At 37.0% G+C, this 21,998-nt stretch overlaps 1 pseudogene; it reads left to right on the forward strand.

Annotated features, from left to right (window-relative positions):
• Positions 1–17,653: 17,653 nt before the first annotated feature.
• LOC120006756 lies at positions 17,654–17,753 on the forward strand (annotated as a pseudogene).
• Positions 17,754–21,998: the final 4,245 nt, after the last annotated feature.

The raw sequence follows: 21,998 nt of genomic DNA on the forward strand, positions 1-21,998 counted from the left end.
TCACGACTTCTGGGCTAGTCTGATCGATTGGGCTTGGCCTCCGATCGATAGGAATTTCTCTCTATTATGATCTGAAAAATGCCTGACCGATCGATCAGAGCAAGGGTCCGATCAATCCACAGCATAGCGAGTCTACGCATCTTTCTCATTTTCAAAATCTTCTTTATGTACTGTAGTTGGCCAATCGATTGGGATGGGTCCGATTGATTGGAAATAGCCTCTGTTAAATTTTCATCAAGCTTGTCTGATCAATCAGGAACCCCCTCCAATCGATTGGAATTTGCCCCTGTACAGTTTTCAACTGAGTTTATGCACTTCTCCTCTTCCTGCAAAATTTTCGCCTTTTCAACATCTAGATCAGAAGCATTTTTAACCACCTTACCAGTCCAGAGGGTGATTGCCATGCAATTGCTCCTTATCCTTCCCTTTGGATTCACCTCCGATTGGCTTGGCAATGTACCTCTTTCTCTATATGACAAAGTGTTAGCTATTTGCCTCATTTGTACCTCAAGATTCCGAATGGAAGCTTCATAGTTTTGCATCATATTTGCTTGAGCTTGTAAAGTGGAATCGGTTTTGCTCATGTATTGCTCCGTTCGTGTTATAAATTGGGAGGTATGAGTTGTATGTGTATCTAGGCCTCTAGCTAGCTTTGAGAACATTTCATCAATACCCCTCTTCTTCTCTTGGGGCTGCACTAGATGTTGATGATTTTACACATTTTGAGTATTGCTCCAAGAGAAGTTGGGGTGATTCCTAAATCTCGGATTATAGAAGTTGGAATAGGGATCATTGTCGGGTTGATTGAAGTTGCCTCCACCAATGGCATTCACTTGCTCACTAGAGTTGGAAGGAGAAGCAATGAGACACTCCCCCATAGGATGGCGTCCACAACAATAATCACAAGACATGTAGGAATGTGTGCTTTGCATAGCATGTACCCCTTGAGCTTGATTTATAGATAATGCATCAATCTTCTTTGCCATAATAGGCAAGGTAGACATAACTTCATCATCTCTACAACTTCCCCCTTGCTTAGGATTCCCTCTCATTGAGGACCAAGAGTTAGTGGTTTTGGCCACTTTATCAAGTAATTCCCAAGCCTCCTCTTGATTCTTTGTCATGAATGAACCTCCCGCAGTCGCATTAATAGTCTCCTTAGTATGCATGCTCAACCCATTATAGAAAGCTTGGTACACCACCCATTCCTGAACTATGTGGTTTGGGCAACTTCTAATAATGCCTATAAAACGCTCCCAAGCCTCATAGAATGATTCAAGATCTTTTAGGACAAAGGACATGATATCCGCCCTAATTTGCACCGCTTTGGTTGGAGGAAAGAATTTCATCAAGAATTGCTCCTCCATCTCATCCCAAGTGGTGATAGAATTGGGAGGCAAGGACATCAACCATCCCTTAGCATTGTCCCTCAAAGAGAATGGGAATAACCTCAACAAGATAGCATCCTTAGAAGCTCCGTTAATCCCAAAAGTAGTGCACACATGCAAGAAAGAGAAAAGAAGGACATTGTGCTCCTCATTAGGAAGACCATAGAAATTCACCGAGTTAGAGATAATGTTGATGATAGCCGACTTAATCTCAAAATTATTGACATTGACAGAAGGATAGCGGATGCTTGAAGGATTTGTATCCCAAGTAGGCCTAGCACAATACTCAAGAGAGTGAGGATCAAATTGCCTAAGAGGGTTTTCAACCTCTTCACCACCATTTCTTCCATTAGCATCTCCACCATTACGATTGCCATCATTAGCATTTATGCCCCCACCGGGCTAACAAACATTCCTCTTTGCTATATTGTCTCCCATGCCTTCCAAAATATTATTAGTATGCTCCCACCTAAGATTGCGAAGTGTTCTCTCAATTTCCAAATCAATATCAATCAATTTCAAATTAAGAGTACGCCTTCCCAAGCTCATACAAGAGAAAGAATTTCTACAGAAAAATAAAAACCAATTAACACAATTGAAAGCCTAATTTGACAAAAACAAATTGCCTCAATCCCCAGTAACGGCGCCAAAAACTTGATATGGATTTAATTGCAAGCACACAAATCGCATAAGTAATAAAGAGATGAGTAAATTATCGTTCCCACGAGGATATGTTGACAATTAGAATCAATGTCAAACAAGGAACAACTATGTAAATTGGGGAAAAAGATTTGTGATTGGTTTTGTTTTTAACTAAACTAAATCAAGTAGTAAAAGAGCAATTAAGAGAACAACTAAAAACATAAGTGTAATCAAGGATGAAAAACACTAGGGAACTTAATTTTACCGCACCTTATCCGATTCAACTCACTTGGTTCCTTACTCCCTAATTACTATCTCTCAATTAACAATTGGTTTCCCTATCCTATCCAATGCTCCATTCTTGGTTACGCCAAAAGTGCCTCTATCCCTAACCCCTGTTATTCCTAACAATCAGGTGCAAGAGACAAAGACCCATTAAGATTTGTGGATTAACCGTGTAGCGATTGCATAGGTCATACCCCTATATTCTTATGGTTCATGCAACCTATGTTGTCTATGGCAAGAGGCAAATCCTAGATATCTCATTCCAGTCTTAATCTAGACAACAAATCAATTGAATGATGGCCAAACATCCAAAAGCATAAAGAACACTTGATAGACAATCAATAAGAGATAGAAATCAAGTAATAAGGAAATTAAATTTATTGAATCATCAAGGTTTGGCTACATTAAGACCCTAGTAAGGCAATTTAGTCACTCATAAAGTCAAGATACATCATCAAGCAATAAAAATCAACCATAAAAACTAAGATAAAAGAGGAGAGAGAAAACCCCCTTGTGAACCCTCTTTTTCTCCAAGCTCCAATGGTGGCTTCCAAACTCTCATTCTCTCCCCCAAGAGTCTAAAATGTTGTAGAATCCCAAAAACCCTAAAAATCTACCTATTTATACCCCCTAACCCATATGTCATTTATAATAAGCATTGGTGTTGTTTTGAGTCTGACCCACATGAGTTTAGGGTGTCTTCGAAAAACTGAAAAATATGAAATCATGACTTCTGAGCTGGTTCGATCGATCAGGCTTTACCTCCGATCGATCGGAGTTGCTCTCTGTTATGATCTGAAAAATTCCTGACCGATCAATCGGAGCAAGGGTCCGATTGATTGGTTTTGCCCTCTGCCATTTTCTTCAAGATCTTCGATCCAATTTGACTCATTTTCATCCGATATGCTCCTAAACACCTGTAGTGTGCAAATATATATTTCTTAGGTAGCATCACTACCAAATTGACTCTAAACGATACAAGATTGCATGTAAAAGATGTATAATTATATGTATATAATTAGCACATCACATGTCATGTCAGAGAGAAAGGAGGTGATCGTGTGTGTGGTGTTTTAAAAATTTTTGAAAAATTATTTTTTGTGTTTTTAAAAATTTTGAAAACCTATTGTAGGTTTTCATAAAATCGAAAACAAAAAATACAAACAAACACTATTTTTTATTTTTGTTTTCTTTTTTTTGAAAACCAAAACAAAAAATAAAAAACAATAGTGATACCAAATAGGGCCTAAAGTTTTTCGTCTTTAATAAAGGGGAAAAGAAATTTGAAGCTTCAACACCAATTAAGAAGATCACTTTTGATCCTTTCCACGGTTATAAGTTCTAGGGAAGGTAATGAAAAATGGAAGCCCTCTTTAGCTCCCATCACTGAGCTATAACTGTTATCGACTATGACTACGTAACACGTTCTTTACAAATACTAGTTGCTCCAGTTGGAGAGGTGCATTTGGTTTTGTTAATTTTTCTAGTTGCTCCAGTTGGAGAGGTGCATTTGGTTTTGTTAATTTTTCTATCACCTCTTCCACTTTTCGGCAATTTCTCAGTCCCAAATGTTGTATGTATTTGTAGTCAATAGTAGAGTTTTTCCATTTTTCTCTGAGAAATATATAAATTGAATTACTTATGCCATTGATATAGGACTAGTTTGCTTAGTTTTCTATATTTACAATAAAATCAGTGAGTAGGATTGAAAATTATCACGTGGTCAGAATTGGATGAAATTCTACTGGTTGAACTGGAACGATGTGTGGAGTAGAACTAAGGCCCTTAGCCCCACCCTAGTTTTGCCAAATTCCATCATTTAGGGTCTTAAATAAGCCATTTTGACATTTTTTTAATCTTTTTAGGGTTGTAGCCGACCCTAGTGGTCATTAACTTTCAATTTGAAAAAATATATTGCAAATCCTAGAGAGTTTTCTCTCAAATTTGGCGGATTTCAGTGTTCTTTGTTTGATTAAACGCTGGTTTGATCTTTCTTTGTTGTTGATTAAATGTTGCTATGATCTTTCTTTGTTGTTTCCCCCTTCGGTCTCTCCAATGCTCCTATCACATTCATGTGGGTTATGAATCAGGTATTGAAACCTTTTGTGACTAAGTTTGTGGTTGTTTAGTTATATGATATCCTGATTTATAGCAAGACCGAAGGGGAGCATTTGCTGCATTTGTGGAGTGTGTTAGCATTTCACAAGAAAACAAGCTGTTTGTGAACTTGAACAAATGTAGTTTAATGACAGACAAGTTACTCTTCCTTAGATTTTTGATTAGTTATGAGGGTGTATATGTGGATAAAGTAAATGTCATGGCAATTCCAGAGTGGCTTGCTCTTAAAAATGTTAGTGCGATTCGCATTTTTCATGGCCTTCCGATGTTTTGTAGGAGATTTATCTAGAATTTTAGCACTATTACAAGCCCTATTATAGATTGTTTGAAGAAAGGAAAATTTAGTTGGGGATGTGAGACTAAGAAGGCCTTTGCTCTAATCAAAGAAAACTTGTGTATTGTGCCAGTGTTAGCATTGTTGAATTTTGGGAAGCCATTTGAGGTGGAGTGTGATGCATGTGACACAAGAATTGGTGTTGTCCTCTCCAAGGGGGACGACCCATTGCTTTCTTTAGTGAGAAGTTGAGTGATTCAAGGATGAAGTGGAGTACTTATGATCAGGGGTACTATTATGTGGTGCGAGCATTAAAGCATTGGGAGTCATGCCTGATGCAAGCCGAGTTTACTTTGTATACAGATCATCAAGCTTTGATGTTTATCAACTGTCAAAAATAGGTGGATAGTATACATCTGAGATGAACTGCGTTCTTGTAGAAATTCCCATTTGTTATTACGCATAAGTCTGGAACCCTCAATCGTGTTATAGATGCCCTTAGTCATTGAGCAACGTTGTTGGTTTCTATTAGTCATGAGGTCATTAGGTTTGAGCTGCTAAAGGAGTTATACGTAGGTGATAAAGGTTATAGTAGTTCGAGTATGGGTCATTCCTTGGCCTATTGAAGTTGCCTCCCACAATCGCATTAGTTTGCTTGGCTTGGACGGAAGAAGATGCCATTAAACACTATCCATTAGGGTGATTCCCACTACAATAGTCACAACAAACACTTGACATACCTTGAACCACATTCACACCTTGAACTGAACTCACCATCAAAGCATCAAGTTTGTTTTGCATTGTAGCCATAGAAGTAGCAAAAGAAGCCATCATATCAACTTCTTGTGGGTTCCCTAGATTTTATGGAAGCCTCCCAGTTGGTCAAGAGTTATTAGTTTTGTCTATCTTGTCAAGTAGTGCTTGGTATTTTTCTTGGGTTTTTGTCATGAAAGTCAACCATAGATGATCAACAAAGAAAAAGAAATTCAGAATCATAAGCCCAGTTTATAGAATCATCAAAGATAGGGTTCCATTAGGACCCTAGTTAGAGGATTAGTTCCACTCCACATATCATCCAAATTCACATCCAAATTCATAATAGCAGTCATAAATACAAGAATAAGAGAGAGAGAGGCAAAGAAAAACTCCTGAAACCCTTTCTTCTCCAAACTCCTATACTGTCTCCACAAGTGCTCCAAAACCCTAACTTCCAAGAATGATGCAAAAGCCTAATTTCTACCCTTTTATACCCCCTAAACCCCTATGCCATTTTTCTAACAAGTTAATGTCATTTTGGACCGAACCCACTTGAGGTTGGGGGTATTTTCTTGAAGTTTCACAAGACAGAATCGTGAATTGGGCTGGTCTGATCAATCGGAATTGGTCTCTGATCGATCAAAATTCTTCACTGAAGTTCAAACTGAGTTGGATCAACATATCCTGATCGATTAGGATCCTACTCTGATCGATTAGAATTTGACTCTGACTTGACATTCTTCTTATTTTGGCTCTCTTTTCTTCGGTTCACTCCTTTTTACCTGAAATATGCATTTACATACTAATTATGCAGAATCAATCCTCAATTGGCTCAAAATGATGCAAAAACCAATGTAAATGGGTGCATAAATCATGTATATATAATTGGTACATCAAGTTCCCTTGACTATTACATCATATCGCGATTCAAAGTTCCTTAGTCATTTTTGGCTCGCTCTTTGGAAGCAGCTTGATACATCTTTGAACTTTAACAGCATAATACATCCTCAGACCGATGGGCAGACAAAAGCGGTGAACTGCATTCTTGGCAAATTAATTTGTAGTATTTATGGTGATAAACCAAAGCAGTGGGATCATGCTCTTGCTCAAACAGAATTTACATATATTAGTGTTACTTCTAGGTCCCCTTTTGACTTGGTTTACATGTAGGTCCCTCGACATGTAATAGATTTTGTACGACTGCCATCTGCTCCTAAAGTTAGTGTTGTTGTAGGCAGTTTTACTGAGGATTCACAGTCCATCCAAGCTGAAGTTAAAAATTCTTAGCTGGAGGCGACTAATGCCAAGTATAAGACCGCAATTGACAACCACAAACGCGTGAACACTACAACAAATTGAAGCCTAAGAAGTATGGACCTTTTAAGATTTTGAAGTGGATCAATGACAATGCCTATGTAGTGGACCTTCTAGCTTACATGGGAATGTCTAATACTTTCAATGTTGCTGATTTGTATGCTTTCCACTCCGATGATGGTGTTTTGCCTTGAGGTTCGCTCATGGACGAGCTCTTTTGAAGTGGAAAGGACTGATATAGGACTAGTTTGCTTAGTTTGCTATATTTACAATAATATTGATAAGTAGGATTGAACATTGCCACATTGTCAGAATTGGACAAAATTCTATTGGTTGATGTGGAACGACGAGCTATGTAGAACTAGACCCTTAGCCCCATCCTAATTTTATTAAATTCCATCGTTTAGGGTCTCAAATTGGCCATTTTATGTTTCAGGGGCATTGTCATCATTTTATGTTTTTGTGTTTTTTCATCCTGTTAGGATTGTAGCGGCCCTAATGGTCATTAAATTTTGATTTTAAAAAATTTATTGAAAACCTTAAAGAGTTATTTGTTTGATTAAATATTGGTTTGATCTTTCTTTCCTGTTTCGTCTGTGTCAACCATTACAGATCATATCTTTTGTTTTATCCCAATAGTATTCGATTAAGTTGACTCTAGCTAATTGATGCGCAAAGATTTCAAAATTATAGAATTGCACGACATTTGAAATTTTGAATATATTTCAAGCTACAGATGACGAGATTCAGCTCAGAAAAACACATTGAACTCTGTCCTAGGATGAAATAAGAACTTTATTTCTACTAGAAAGAAGTGCTCAAGCAATAATATTATATTTACATTGAAGAATATGAAGATTTGGTTGAAGAATCAACTATTAGATTGCTTTCGTCTTCTCTTGCAACAAATCTTCAATATGCCTTGCTCGGTTGTTGCAATGCAAAACTTTTTTGTCATGTTGAAAACTTTGCTGTCAATAAACTAAATATCAGAAACATTTGGAGTTTGTTCACCTTTTAGAGCGTTTAGATTGTTTCACTATTAAGGCTTCATTTTCTCTAGCTCTTTAGTTTCTTGGCCTCCACTTCCATGGCTTTTGTCAATGCATCTACCTTCTTCATGAGCATCTATATCGAATAACATTTTATACATTCAATACCTAAAAAATATTCTAGTACTTACAGAAAGAGAATGAGGGAGTTACATGAAGTAGAGGCAAAAACATCACCTTGATTTCTTGATCCTCAGCATGCAAATTATCTTCTTTAACTTCACAATCCTTCCTTAGGTTTATGACCTCTTTTTGAAGTCTATCATACAAAAATCCTAAAACCATATCTTCACCATCTGTCAAGATCTCTTGATCTTTGGGATTTCTCTTTTTTTGTGTCTCTTCATAGCCACCACTTCTGTTTTTCGTTTCAGCTAAGAATGTTGTAATTGTTGAAGGATTGAGCTTCGCACAGAAGGGAAGTGAATTGTGTCCCCAAATTCTAATAGGAATCCCCTAGACCAAACTTGACCAATTAATCACCAAAAATCAAGTCACACATAAGTAAAGCTTTTAAGTGATTAACCTAGTCAAATTTCAAACAAAGCAATAATGTGATACAAAGATAGTGTATGCAAGTAGTAGAGACTCATGGGTTCAACTAAGGCTAAACCTAGGGTGATCAAATCAACTAAACAATATCAAGAACACCGAATGAGCACCAATTGGATATGAGCAAATTGACCTAGCAAAACAACTCAAAATTACACCAAGTTTATATGCAAGTTAGTGACACCTTAAAGGACAATATATCCAAAATCAAATCAAAATTCAAACTCTATCCATGGGAACTTGCACGAGTAGATTGTGGGCAGATTTGAGTCAACAAGCTAAATCAATCAAAACACTTAACCTAATGATTTAGAGAAACCTCCAATAATGCAAATAATCAACCTCACACAAATGCTCAACACACAAGGGTAGAAAATTGATTTCAATGCAAGATCTTTCAAGACCTATATTCAATTTTGAAACTAATTAACCAAGTACGCAAGTAAGAGACAAGTAAACAAGCAAAACAATCAAGAAATAGACACAACGACTTAGAGTGGTTCAGAGACCCTTCTCCTACATCCACTACCTAGGTTCACCAAGGTAAGACTTTTCCCAAGTTCACCAACCTTACACAAGAGTTTTAAAGAGCTCTTTCAAACTTCAACAATACAAGTGCCTTCTCAAAGGATTTTTTACAAAGATTAGCAAATAGGGTTCTCACTAACAAGCACTCGGCTATATGATGGAGAACACTTACAATTTCAACCTCAATACCTTACGGGTACAATGGAGTTTAGAGAACAAGAGGTGTTTTGGAATTTTACACACAATAGAGCCCTAAAGATGGTGAGACTTCAACCTCTGCACTAAGCAAATGAATGGTGAAGCTCTTTGAAGTACTAGCTCAAGTGAAGCTGAGAATTTCACTATGAAATGAAGCTTGTATGCTTGAGAAGAAGCTTGACAATAAGAGATAAATTTTGGGTATCAATGTTTGTAAAATTTGAGAGCTTTTCTTTCTATCTTTCTATCACAAATTACTTCTCCAAGGAAGAAAGGTAAGAGACCCCTCTATTTTGATTCAATGTCTTCAAGCATTCTTGACCGTTGTGTTGATTGCGGAAAATAATTTTAGACAAACAGCGAAAGTTATCTAGGATCGCCTTAGCATAGGTACAAATCAAAATTTTAGCGAACGATGCCCTACCAACCATATGTATATCCCACGACCCAAGTATATTTGCCTTGCATACGTCTAAAATTTTATTTAGTTATAAATAATATTTGAACATGGCATACAAACACGTAAGATTAAGTTTTAATCTTTTATAAATAATCCTAGCATGCTTCTAGGTTTATATCTAAACAATATTAAAACTAGATCAAGCACATAAACATGGCATTAAGAAGGTTTAGAAAAAAAACTACCAACCTCTTCAATATCAAAATCCTACGCTTTATTCTTTACTTGAATGCACGAACCACCATCTTAGAATGCCTACGTCATTTCCTTATCATTCCCCTTAGTCTCCTTGTCAATGAGCAAAGCGAAACACTAATCGATAGTGAACCAATACTCACACAAGCGGCAACCTTTCGGGACTAATAGCACACGGTCTCCTTTTTTTTCTTCTTTTTCTTTTTTGTTTTGTCTCTTGTGTATCTTTTATCTTGCATAGATTTGCCTCTCCTTATAATTCACTAGAGTTGCCGTGTTTATATGTAGTATTTATATCAAACAAAAGGTCTCAATTAGGTTTTGGTTTCTAGTTCAATAGGAATTGGGTAAGACAAAATAAGAAAGCCTTACCTATTCCTATAACGGCGCCACTTTGTTCCAATATTTGGGCTGGGCCATGCTTTGTCCAAAATGGAACCCCTAGGATCCAACAAAACTTGATTGGACCTCTAGGTTTCCCTTAAGCCCGATCCTTCAAGAATCAAGTCTCAAATATTATTTTGATCCTTAGTTCATTCTTGATTTTAATTTGGATTATATAAAATATTTATTTTACAATCCAAATCGAAATTTCGAGACTTATTATTTTATCATAAATACACTTTATAAGAATTTTGTATATCTCAACAAAAATAATTTTATCTTAAGGATATCTTTAGAAAACCAAAACCGAATAAAATTATATCTATTTGTTATACAAATTCTATTCTTGTAATATCCCAATAGCCGTTGTGATATGGTGAAATTTGCCGATCTTCCTTTAATAGGATGAGAGACTAAAATGGGGCTACCAAGGGGACTCCGCAAGACATAAAAATCTAGGCTCCCAAAATATTGTTAGGGTTTTTAGCCATTTGTATTGTGACAAGTTGAGTGCTCAAGTATTAAGGATTAACTGCTTTTTATATTTGCGTGGATGAGTTCTTTGTGTGCAGTGATGTATCTTGAAATAGCCTACTCTACTGGACAGTTTCAAGTATCTTGATGTAGGTTTGAATTAGTTTTCACACGGGTCAAGCATTCCAGCTCAACAGTTATGGTTTATATATCACAAGGGCATTTGTGACTTTTGTTGAAGGCTATTTTAGAGTTGTCTTTTATTAGAAACTCTTTGTCTAGGTTTGCTTTTGAAGGAATACTTGTATGTTACATTTTTCTAGTTTCGGGTTAAAGAAACTTCTGTTAATTAGGTTGGTGAAGAGATATATACTTGCCGTCCAAGACTCTCAAATTACCCAAAGTACAAGCTCAAAATGCAATGTAGATTCTTATCAGCTTCGGAGTTATTCGTTTCATGTTTCATTGGTTTTGTTGGAGAAGGAGGATGGCATAAGAAAGCTCTTGGTGGAGTGTGTTACTTGTTGGTGGTGTGCCAAACAGTATCTTCTCAACATGGGTACTTTGGTTACGGCCAAAGTCTGTCTAGCTAATGTACTTACTGGGGTTTAGAAAACATACGTCGAATACTTGATGTATAAGGTATCTTAGGTTAGATCCTGTGTAATCTTTATTCGCATAGTGAATTGTTTTCAAGGTTAGTCGCTTGATAAACTCAAAGTTTTTTCTTGCTGGGTTTTCCTTGTTATTCTGGTATGTTTTTGATTGTTGTTTATTTATTCCGCAAGTTTCATTAGTTTGACCAACTGTTCTGGAACAAGAACAAACTTTCAAATATTAGTGGGGCCAAGCCCTACTGAAGCTTAAGAGATATCATACTCCCACAGCTATAGGATGAACAACTCATTGATTGTACTTTGCTGGTTATTCTTTCCTATGTAAGTCCGTCAATGTATGTTTCCTTACATACACTAGTGCACCAATCCGAGAATCCTCTCGAGTAGTAAAGACAAACCACTTCCCCATTTGGAGATGTGACCGACACCAAATAGTGTGTGTGTGTACTTACCCAAGTGTAGGGTATTGGCAAGTGATAAACCGGTGAGTCCGATATCGATCCACGAGGAAGCAACGCAAATTTGAAGGTGAATGATATGCAACTAACTAGCTAATACTACTAAACGCAATGAATATCAAAATAAAGACAAGTAATAAAAATGGCCAAATGACTCAGTAGCATAAGCGATTTTGTAATCAAAGTAAGCACGAATTGGATTTAAAGCAATTAATTAAAAACCTAGTCTCTAATCCGTCCTGGTGGCTACTCGGCTCTCATGCTCAAGGTATCATTGCAAACACACACAACCATACACAATGCATTGTGTGATACTATCAATCATGCATATGCAAAGAGAATTGGGATATAAGACTTCAATTCATACATGTAGGCCATCGGGTCTCTTAATCTACGATGAACGCAAAGGGATAAGCACCTAATTTTATGGATTAATGTTCCCCCTTGGGGGCTCGGCTTGGCTAACACCTTAGTTTCACACTCAAAGATCAATTAACCATAACTCTCCCATGCACATTCCTAAATTAACCCAAAACCCCATCATCAATACACATAATTAATAGCTATGCAATGGAAAACTCGATTAATTAAGGAAATCATGCAATGGGTTTAACAATTCTCAATCGAACACATTAGATGCAATCCCTAGACTAGACAATCCGAAAATACAATCAAATATGTCATTCTCATGTATCCAAGCACATAACTATCACGAAATTAAAATAGAGAAATAGAAGCTATGATTCTTTAAGCATACCTTGAGTAATCGAAACCTTGCACCCACCGTTCAGGACTAGAAACTAGAAAGGGAACTTAGCCACTCATTATAATTAGAATAAACATCAATTTTATAGAAGAAAACCAATTTTTACAATCAAGATCACAAGAACTAAGCAAAACCCTGGAGAGAGAAAGAGAGAGAAAAACTATGGTGGCTAGATGTGGAGAGTGAATGAATGAGAAAGAAAACCCAAATCTTAGGGTTTTCCCCTCTTTTTACAAGTACAAATACCTATTTACCCTTACAAAGCTTTCTCCCATTGGTTATAATTGAGAAATACCAAAAAAACCAGCTCAATTAACTATTCTCGGAATGCATAAATCGGTCAACTGTCCGACGGTTGAAATCTGTGTGGACGATTAAACCTTCTGGTTCCAACTGTCCAGACAGATTATAGGGTGTTTGGACAGTTTGTGTAATTTTCATTTTTGACTGTAGCTTCATGATTCCTTGACCTTTTTGCCCTTGGATTCAACTATCCGAACATCTAATGAAGGTGTCCGAACAATTTTTCATCTCTATGCACTTTTCTTCAGTCCCAAAAGTTTCCAACTTTGTCGGTTTAGTCATATTTTCTGCAAAACCAATGAAAGGCAATCATAAGAGTAAAGCTAACTTATTTAAACACAAATACATTACTTAAGATACTACAACCCCCTAATTAGATGGTATTAGGACCTCAAAATAGAGGTCCAGTCACACCCCCCAACTTAGACGTTGCTAGTCCCTAGCAATGAAAACACTACCTAAAAATAAAAACCTAACTCACTGACATAGGAATCACGGTTGTATTTAGCATATGCAACAAGCCTTTAAACTCCTAGGTCACCCTAGTGGACAAGTTGTAGTCTCGTGAGGGCTTATAAGAGTGATACCCACAAACACTTGTCAAGGGATCCACCATTACTTTGAATGCACCATAAATGATTCTTAAGTTCTCACATGCAAGAAATAGAGTTAATCCACCAATTCCCCCGCTTAGTCAAAAACATGCAAAATCTTTGAAAAATCGATCTCAATCCCCTTAAAAATGACCAATAACATTTTATACTATGAAAAATATTTGTGCAATCAAGCAAGACAACTCAACGCATTCATATAAGTAAAACCTTGTTATGGACCCTTTTGGTGTTCATAAATCCACAATCCCAAATGTACACAAAAACATGAAAGCATTGTGCTAAGTGAATGACTTACACAATTGGATTAAATGAATGTGTTTATGAAAGATATTTTGGATGGGCATAGCTTTGAGAAAGAAATCACCTACAGGAGCAATTAATGCATTCACCAACTCACTTGCTTACCTTGGATCAATTCATCAAAAGGTTAAATGGGTTGTAATGTGGCTAAGGTACAAGGTAGGAAGACTTTGGAACTAGGTAGCAAGTTGCAAGGTTAAGTTCAAACACATAAGCTAAATTCTCATTTTGTCACCTCTTCCATTGTACCACAAATCCAAACACTTCTCATCCTTTACACACAAATGATTAACTTTATTGCATACAGCTCTTTTTGATGTTTTTCTTCTCTTTTCTATGCTTTTTCTTCTTTCCTTCTTTTTTTCTCTTTTTTTTCTCAAAAATGAACAACATTTATACAACAATCCTCAATTTTTTTTCAACATAAGAAAGGGTAATATCACTACCAACTTATTTTTTTCAAGCTCCTATTCAACCTTGCAACCAAAGGTGGGACGTATTTAAGGAAGTGGTTCACACAAGGCTTGTAAGTGAAATAAAAAGGCTTAAAGAAATTTAGGTTTATAATCACTCAGAAATGAATAGGCTAGCTCAAATCTCTCAACCTAATGAATAATTCAATCCTAAGTTCACAAGCAAGTGGCAAATACAAAAATCCCACTTCTCAGTAATCAAATGTAATGTTTACAAAGCTATTGAAGAACACGCGCATAAGATGTCAAATAAATATCAATGAAGAGCATCACCCAAAACCCAATGCATATCAATGAAGAATGGCTCAAAAGAATGAGAAGGGTAAAAAGGTAGTTTTTCAGACAAAAGGATCCAAAAACGTAGTCATACAAATGCTTCAATGACAAGATGCCTGCTCAACTACACAATTTTATATCAAACTGGATCCCAATCATCCCAAGAAAGATTGATTACAATTATCCCACTCAATTGCATGTATCGACTATGTAAAAGAAATCAAGAAACCTACTCTACACTTGCACGTTTGAACAAGAATAAGAAATTAACGTTCAAATTGGTAGTGAATCCCAAAAGCGTCTACCTATCCCTTCCTAGAGTCCATCTAGCATGTATGAATAACAAAGCACAACACAATAGGATGGAGGGTAGGAAGTCATACCATACTATTCAAAAGTGGTTGGAATCATGAGAAATGAAGCATATCCTGAAAAAGTGAATACCAACCACACTATCCAAGCATGACACAACAAATTTTCTTAAAAATTTTCAAATTTTTGATATTCACAAAAGCACACCAAAATAAAGCAAGTTTCACAATGAATTCACAATTCCCTCACCCCCAACTTAAATGAGACATTGTCCCCAATGTCAAGAATGAAAAACAAGGAAGAACAAATTGTGAAATGCATTGTGAACATACAAAAACACACCAAAATAAAGCAAGTTTCACAATGAATTCACAATTCCCTCACCCCCAACTTAAATGAGACATTGTCCCCAATGTCAAGAATGAAAAACAAGGAAGAACAAATTGTGAAATGCATTAGAAAATCACAACATAACACACAACCATTTCACAATTCTCACCCCCCAACTTGAATAAGTGCACAAGGAGAAAAAATTGAGAAATGAATTGTGAGCATACAAGACACACACAAAAATTGAAATCAATTCAAAACTAATTATGACCATACTATGGTACAAGGGTGGAGCCTCCCACAAAATAGGTAGGGGTGGGATCCTTTAGATCCCGGGGAACAACGAAAGCATAAAAGTTCTCCATGAATGGTATCAATCATTGGTCATTCACCTTAAACACTTTCCTGCCACTAGTTTCCTCAAAATCACTACTTCCATGTTGAGGAACATGACGAACATCTAAAGGTCCGATTCCTTGGTCCGTAAATCTCCAAGAAAAAATATACCCGAGATTTGGGCCGCCACACCCTCGTAATTTTTTCAATGACTTTTGGCACAAAACGGAGTTTAGGAAACTTTTTTACTCCACTTACTAAAGGTTTTCTTTCCAGTTTTGGTGGATGCAATTGGGATGATTCAACTCGAAGCATAGGAGGCTCTAATTACTTTATGTCATCTTTCTCACACAAAGGTTGACTAACTTTCACACCCAATGCTAGCACACCTTAAATCGGATCCCTTGCAAGGGTTAACTCCAAATTATCCTCAGCATGGGCATGGAGAAAATCTACATCCCTTATATCCTCACACTCACCCATAAGCTTAGTCACACTAAAGATATTCATCTCCATGGTCATATTCCCAAAAGAAAGTTGTAGCACCCCACTCCTACAATTGATTAAGGCATTGGAAGTTGCTAGGAATGGGCAACCTAAAATGATCGGAATGGAAGTGCTAAAGCTAATGGGGGTTGAGTATCTAACACAATTAAATCCACGGGGTAGTAAAAATTATCTACTTGTACTAACACATCTTCAACAATACCCCTAGGAACCCTAACGAATCTATCGGCTAATTGCAAGGTGATCCTAGTAGGTTTCAATTCACCTAACCCCAATTTTTGATAGATTGTGTATGGAAGGAGATTCACACTTGCTCTACCCTATGATTCCCTGTGACACATGAGATAGTAGGGCAACCAGGGTCTTTGTACTTAGGGAGGGTGTTGGTTTGAATAATGGAGCTTACTTGCTTCGCTAGAAAAGCTTTTTCCTTAACATGTAATTTCCTCTTCACCGTACACAAATCCTTAAGAAACTTGGCATAAGAGGGTATTTGCTTAATTGCATCTAGGAGAGGTATATTGATCTTAACTTGTCTAAATAGCTCAAACATCTCCTTATGCAATGCCTCATTGGTGCTATTTCTTAGCCTTTGGGGAAGGGTAGCTTGGGGATGCACTCACTTTCCTTGCTAGGCTCTACCTTATCCTCTCTTGATTGTCACTCACTTTCTTCTACTTGTCCTCTTTGTTTCTTGACTCTCTTTTCACCATACAAAATTTTCTCATTTTCACTCTTCTCTGCCTCTCTCTCTTTCAAACCATCACCAAAGTCTTGCACCACATAATTTTCATCACTATTCTCAAAAGGTATAGGCCTATCCGCAACTCTTCCATTCTTTAAAGTAAGGATGGATTGCACTTGCTCATGTCTACTAACCTCTCCACTCCCACTAGATGAATTTATCAAATTAGTTTGCTTTGAAGGATTGGGGTAAGGTTGAGCCGGAAATTTCCCTTTTTCATAGGTGGTGAGAGCTTGTGTAACCTTGGTCATTTGACTCCTTAAATCCTCAATGGCCCTATTGGTTTGTTCTTGAAATTTGGTGGCCTTTTGATTCTCCCCTATTTGAGCTTGCATGAAAATGTTAAGAGTATCCTCAAGGGACCTCTTAAAAGGTGGAATGTAAGGTTGTTGAGTTGGTTGTGCAACACTTGGAGAAGGCAATTGTTGTTGGGGTGGATTGGGGAGTGATTGGGATTGAACATTCCCATCATTCCTCCACCCAAAGTTTGGGTGATTCCTCCAAGGGTAATTCTCATTGTAAGAATTATTGCCTTGGTTATTGGTAGGGTAGGGCTTCCTAAAGTTTTGAGAATTGTTCCCATTATAACCTTGCCCAAATAGGGCTTCCTTACAAGCCGATAAAGCATTACACTCATCCGTCATATGATCCCTACTTTCACAAAAAGTACAAGCAACATGTTCATCAACACCAACCACATTTATAGGGGCCTTTAATGACTCTAAGGACTCCAATTTCTTGGACAACAAAGCATGTTTAGCATGCACATCATCATTTTCATTCAACACAAACTTGGCACTAGAGCTTGGCACAACATCATGTTGGATTAGTGGAGGAGCTTCCCAAGATCGGGATTCCTCCGCCAACCCATCAAAAAAAGTGAATGCCTCATTGGCATCCCTATTCAAAAAATCACCTTGAGTCATAGTTGAGACCAATTTCTTCAAAGATGGAGTCAAAGATTTATGGAAGAAATTCACAATTTGAAAATTTTGAAATCCATGGTAAGGGCGCATAAACAACAAATCCTTAAACCTCTCCCAAGCTTGGAAGAAGGTTTCATGTTCTTTGCAATGAAAATTCATGATTTGTGTTTGATAAGAAATGTTACGATGGAAAGGAAAATATTTGTTGAGAAATTCTTCTTGCATTGCCGCCCAAGTCGCAATGGATTGGGGGCGCAAGTTCTCAAACCATTGTTTTGCGTGGTCCTTCAAAGAGAATGGAAAAAGTTTGAGTCTCAAAATTTCTTGTGTGTATGTGACATCACCAAAAGTAGTACACACCGATTCAAAATCACGCACATGTGAATATGGTCATTCCGATTCCATTCCATGGAATTTGGGAATCATTTGGAACATGGATGGTTTAACGCTCACATTTTGTTGGTTCGGTAGCATGATGATGCAAGAAGGTTGGGTTTGCCTTGCGGGAAGCGTAAGCTCCCTCAAAGTGCGATGCTCTTGGGCTTGGGCATGAATGTACTCCATATGAGGAGGTGCATGAATATTTTGCCCAAAGTGAGCATATTGTGGCACTGTGGCATTTGAGGCATATTGTAATACATAGGATGCACATAATTATATGGGGGAGGCATATGGTATGCGGGAGGCATATTGGGAGGTTGATAGACATTTTGTGGGACAAATTACACCGCATTGTCTTGTTGAAGTGGTTGAGGTGCATTTTGCAAAGCATGCTCAACTTGAACATTTGGCAAATTTTGGGCATTTGGCGCATTTTGGGCGTCTTGCCCTTGCGCCAGATTCATCAACTTATCAATATTCACATGTTGCAAAAGAAGACGCAATACATCAAGATTCATATCACCCCCACGTTCACTCCCCGCATCACTCGCACTTATATCAGTACCTCTCCCATCTCTATTAGACCCACGCCCACTAACATTATCTTTAGGTTGAGACATGATGGCAAGGAACAATAGCATGTAGAACACAAAAGTAGCAATCAACCAAGTCAAGTAACACAAGATTTTTTTTCAATCAACGAACAACCAAGAACAATATCAAGCAAGAACGAGAGCAAAGATAGGGATAGAGTAACAATCAATCTTAGGAACAATAACACACCAAGATGTAGCAAGTAGTGATAGAAAGAAAATTACGCAAGCTCTCTCAAACAACGTATCACTACCAGCAGCAAACAAGGTGACATCCATTGCCCACAGAAATCTAAGTTAGCCCCATCTACCAGGTTCTCCTCACAATTTTTTCTCTCTTTTCAGCAACTACACCAACTCAACTACACTAGAAAGCAAGTAAAAGGGAGGAACGAAGTTACCCTTGAAGCGTGACTGTGCTCCTTTCTTATTTGATGGCGTTTAATAGCATAAAGCTAGCATCTACAAGCCACTAGCTCCGTCTTTGACACTCGCTTCCCCGACGACGATGCCAAAAAAGTTGACCGACACCAAATAGTGTGTGTGTGTGTACTTACCCCAAGTGTAGGGTATCGACAAGTAATAAATCGGTGAGTCCGGTATCAATCCATGAGGAAGCAATGCAAATTTGAAGGTGAATGATATGCAACTAACTAGCTAACGTTACTAAACACAATGAATATCAAAATAAAGATAAGTAATAAAAATGGCCTTATGATTTGGTAGCATCAGCGATTTTGTAATCAAAGTAAGCACGAATTGGATTTAAAACAATTAATTAAAAACTTAGTCTCTAATCTGTCCCGGTGGCTACTCGGTTCTCATAATCAGGGTATCATTGCAAACACACACAACCATACACAATGCATTGTGTGATACTATCAATCATGCATATGCAAATAGAATTGGGATATAAGACTTCAATTCATACATGTAGGCTATCGGGTCTCTTAATCGACGATGAACGCAAATGGATAAGCACCTAATATTATGGATTAATGTTCCACCTTGGGGCTTGGCTTGGCTAACACCCTAGTTTCACACTCAAAGATCAATTAACCATAACTCTCCCATGCACATTACTACATTAACCCAAAACCCCATCATCAATACAAATAATTAATAGTTATGCAATGGAAAACTCGATTAATTAAGGACATCATGCAATGGGTTTAACAATTCTCAATCGAACACATTAGATGCAATCCCTAGACTAGGCAATCCAAGAATACAATCAAATATGTCATTCTCATGTATCCAATCACACAACTATCACGAAATTAAAAGAGAGAAATTGAAGCTACGGTTCTTTGAGCATACCTTGAGTAATCGAAACCTTGCACCCACCGTTCGGGACTAGAAACTAGAAAGGGAACTTAGCCACTCATTATAATGAGAATAAACATCAATTTTATAGAAGAAAATCAATGTTTACAATCAAGATCACAAGAACTAAGCAAAACCCTAGAGAGAGAAAGAGAGAGTAAAACTATGGTGGGTAGATGTGGAGAGTGAATGAATGAGAAAGAAAACCCAAATCTTAGGGTTTTCCCCTCTTTTTACAAGTACAAATACCTATTTACCCTTACAAAGCTTTCTCCCATTGGTTACATTTGAGAAATATCAAAAAAACCAGCTCAATTAACTATTCTCGGAATGCAGAAATCGGTCAACTATCCGGACGGTTGAAATTTGTGTGGACGATTAAACCTTCTGGTTCCAATTGTCCAGACAGATTATAGGGTGTTTGGACAGTTTGTGTAGATTTTCATTTTTGACTGTAGCTTCATGATTCCTTGACCTTTTTGCCCTTGGATTCAACTATCCAAAGATCCAATGAAGGTGTCTGAATAATTTTTCATCTCTATGCACTTTTCTTCAGTCCCGAAAGTTTCCAACTTTGTCGGTTTAGTCATATTTTCTGCAAAACCAATGAAAGGCATTCATAAGAGTAAAACTAACTTTTTTAAACACAAATACATTACTTAAGATACTACAACCCCCTAATTAGATGGTATTAGGACCTCAAAATAGAGGTACAGTCAAGATGTTTGTGCACTACAATCTCTATTAACGGAGTGCCTAGCTTTGTTAATCTGATCATGACTAAATTATTGCGGATGTAATAGTGAATATTGTGTCTCTCTATACTCACACATAAAGTGTATCAAAATATCCAAGATTACAATAAATAACATCCCTAGACATTTATAGAACATTCATACAAAAATGAAATATTAAATAAAACATTTAAGGAAACAAAAAAGCAATAATAAATATTTATCCATTAATTCTAAAATGTCATCACACATGGTATGTTTTAAGGATACGATCCCAACACATTGGATGCTCTTCAATCTTCAATCTTGGCCTTCAATCTTCCATGACATCTTGACCCTTGAAGGTTTGAACGAAACAAATCTCAACCATTCATGAGTTAGCCGTTTGAGCATGTGTCTTGGTTGTCCAAATTTGTAAGCAAATAGGTTGTCCAATGCTCCAGTCTTAGATCAACATGGTAGCTCAAGTCTGGTCCATTAAGTATGTCTTTAAATCTGAACCATTGATGCACTTGTACTATCAAATCTTGATCATCCATTTTGGCTCCAAGAATCAAATAGTATCTTATTTTGTTAATGCTTGTTTGGAGAGATGTGGAACTTCTTCACATCAAGATGTCTTCTTTCTTCAGCAAGGCAAACATGGAGTATACCAATTTTGAAATGAAGTACAAAGCTGGTCCCGCATGTTGGTCCCTTTAAAGTAAAAGCCTTGTTGGCTCAATCTCGTCCAAGTAAATTTGCTCCCCTCTTCAATTCAAGTGATATAGAGACAATCTCCAATGTGTAGAACACCTTCTTGAAGAATTCCTGATGAAATTTTCAGCAACATATGATCTTAGACACGGTCCACATTAATATCCTGCACAAGTCTTCAATATTGCATCACTTAATAATCAGGTATCACATTGCACAACACCATGCACGACTAAATCCTTCCAATATAATATGAATTTACATCTTCAGATACTCCGTAATATGTAGCCCTAAGGCTCGTTCCAATAATCTCAAATATAGCTTAGTGGAAGGTTGATGAACATAGGTTATTCTTGATTTCTTAGAGCTCCATGCTCATAACTGAAAATTGGACTTCCAACTACTGTCCAAACTGAATATTAAAATATATAATATCATCTTGATGATTAACCTACAAGTAAATAGGAGGTAGAACTCTCCAATTGAATATAAGCTCAAACACCTTCATATAAGACACCTAGGTTATTCATAATTAAAACCAACCTAAAAAGTCCTAATTCATGCAAAATAAATCATTTATGGCATATTAGAACGTGTATATAAAGTTTCATAATTATCGGATAAGGTTTAATCACTCAATGAAGCAAGTAGGTTAAAATATCCAAAACTGATAGGTGTCATCCTA

Source organism: Tripterygium wilfordii, chromosome 9 (genome assembly GCF_013401445.1).
Source record: "Tripterygium wilfordii isolate XIE 37 chromosome 9, ASM1340144v1, whole genome shotgun sequence".
NCBI lineage: Eukaryota > Viridiplantae > Streptophyta > Magnoliopsida > Celastrales > Celastraceae > Tripterygium > Tripterygium wilfordii.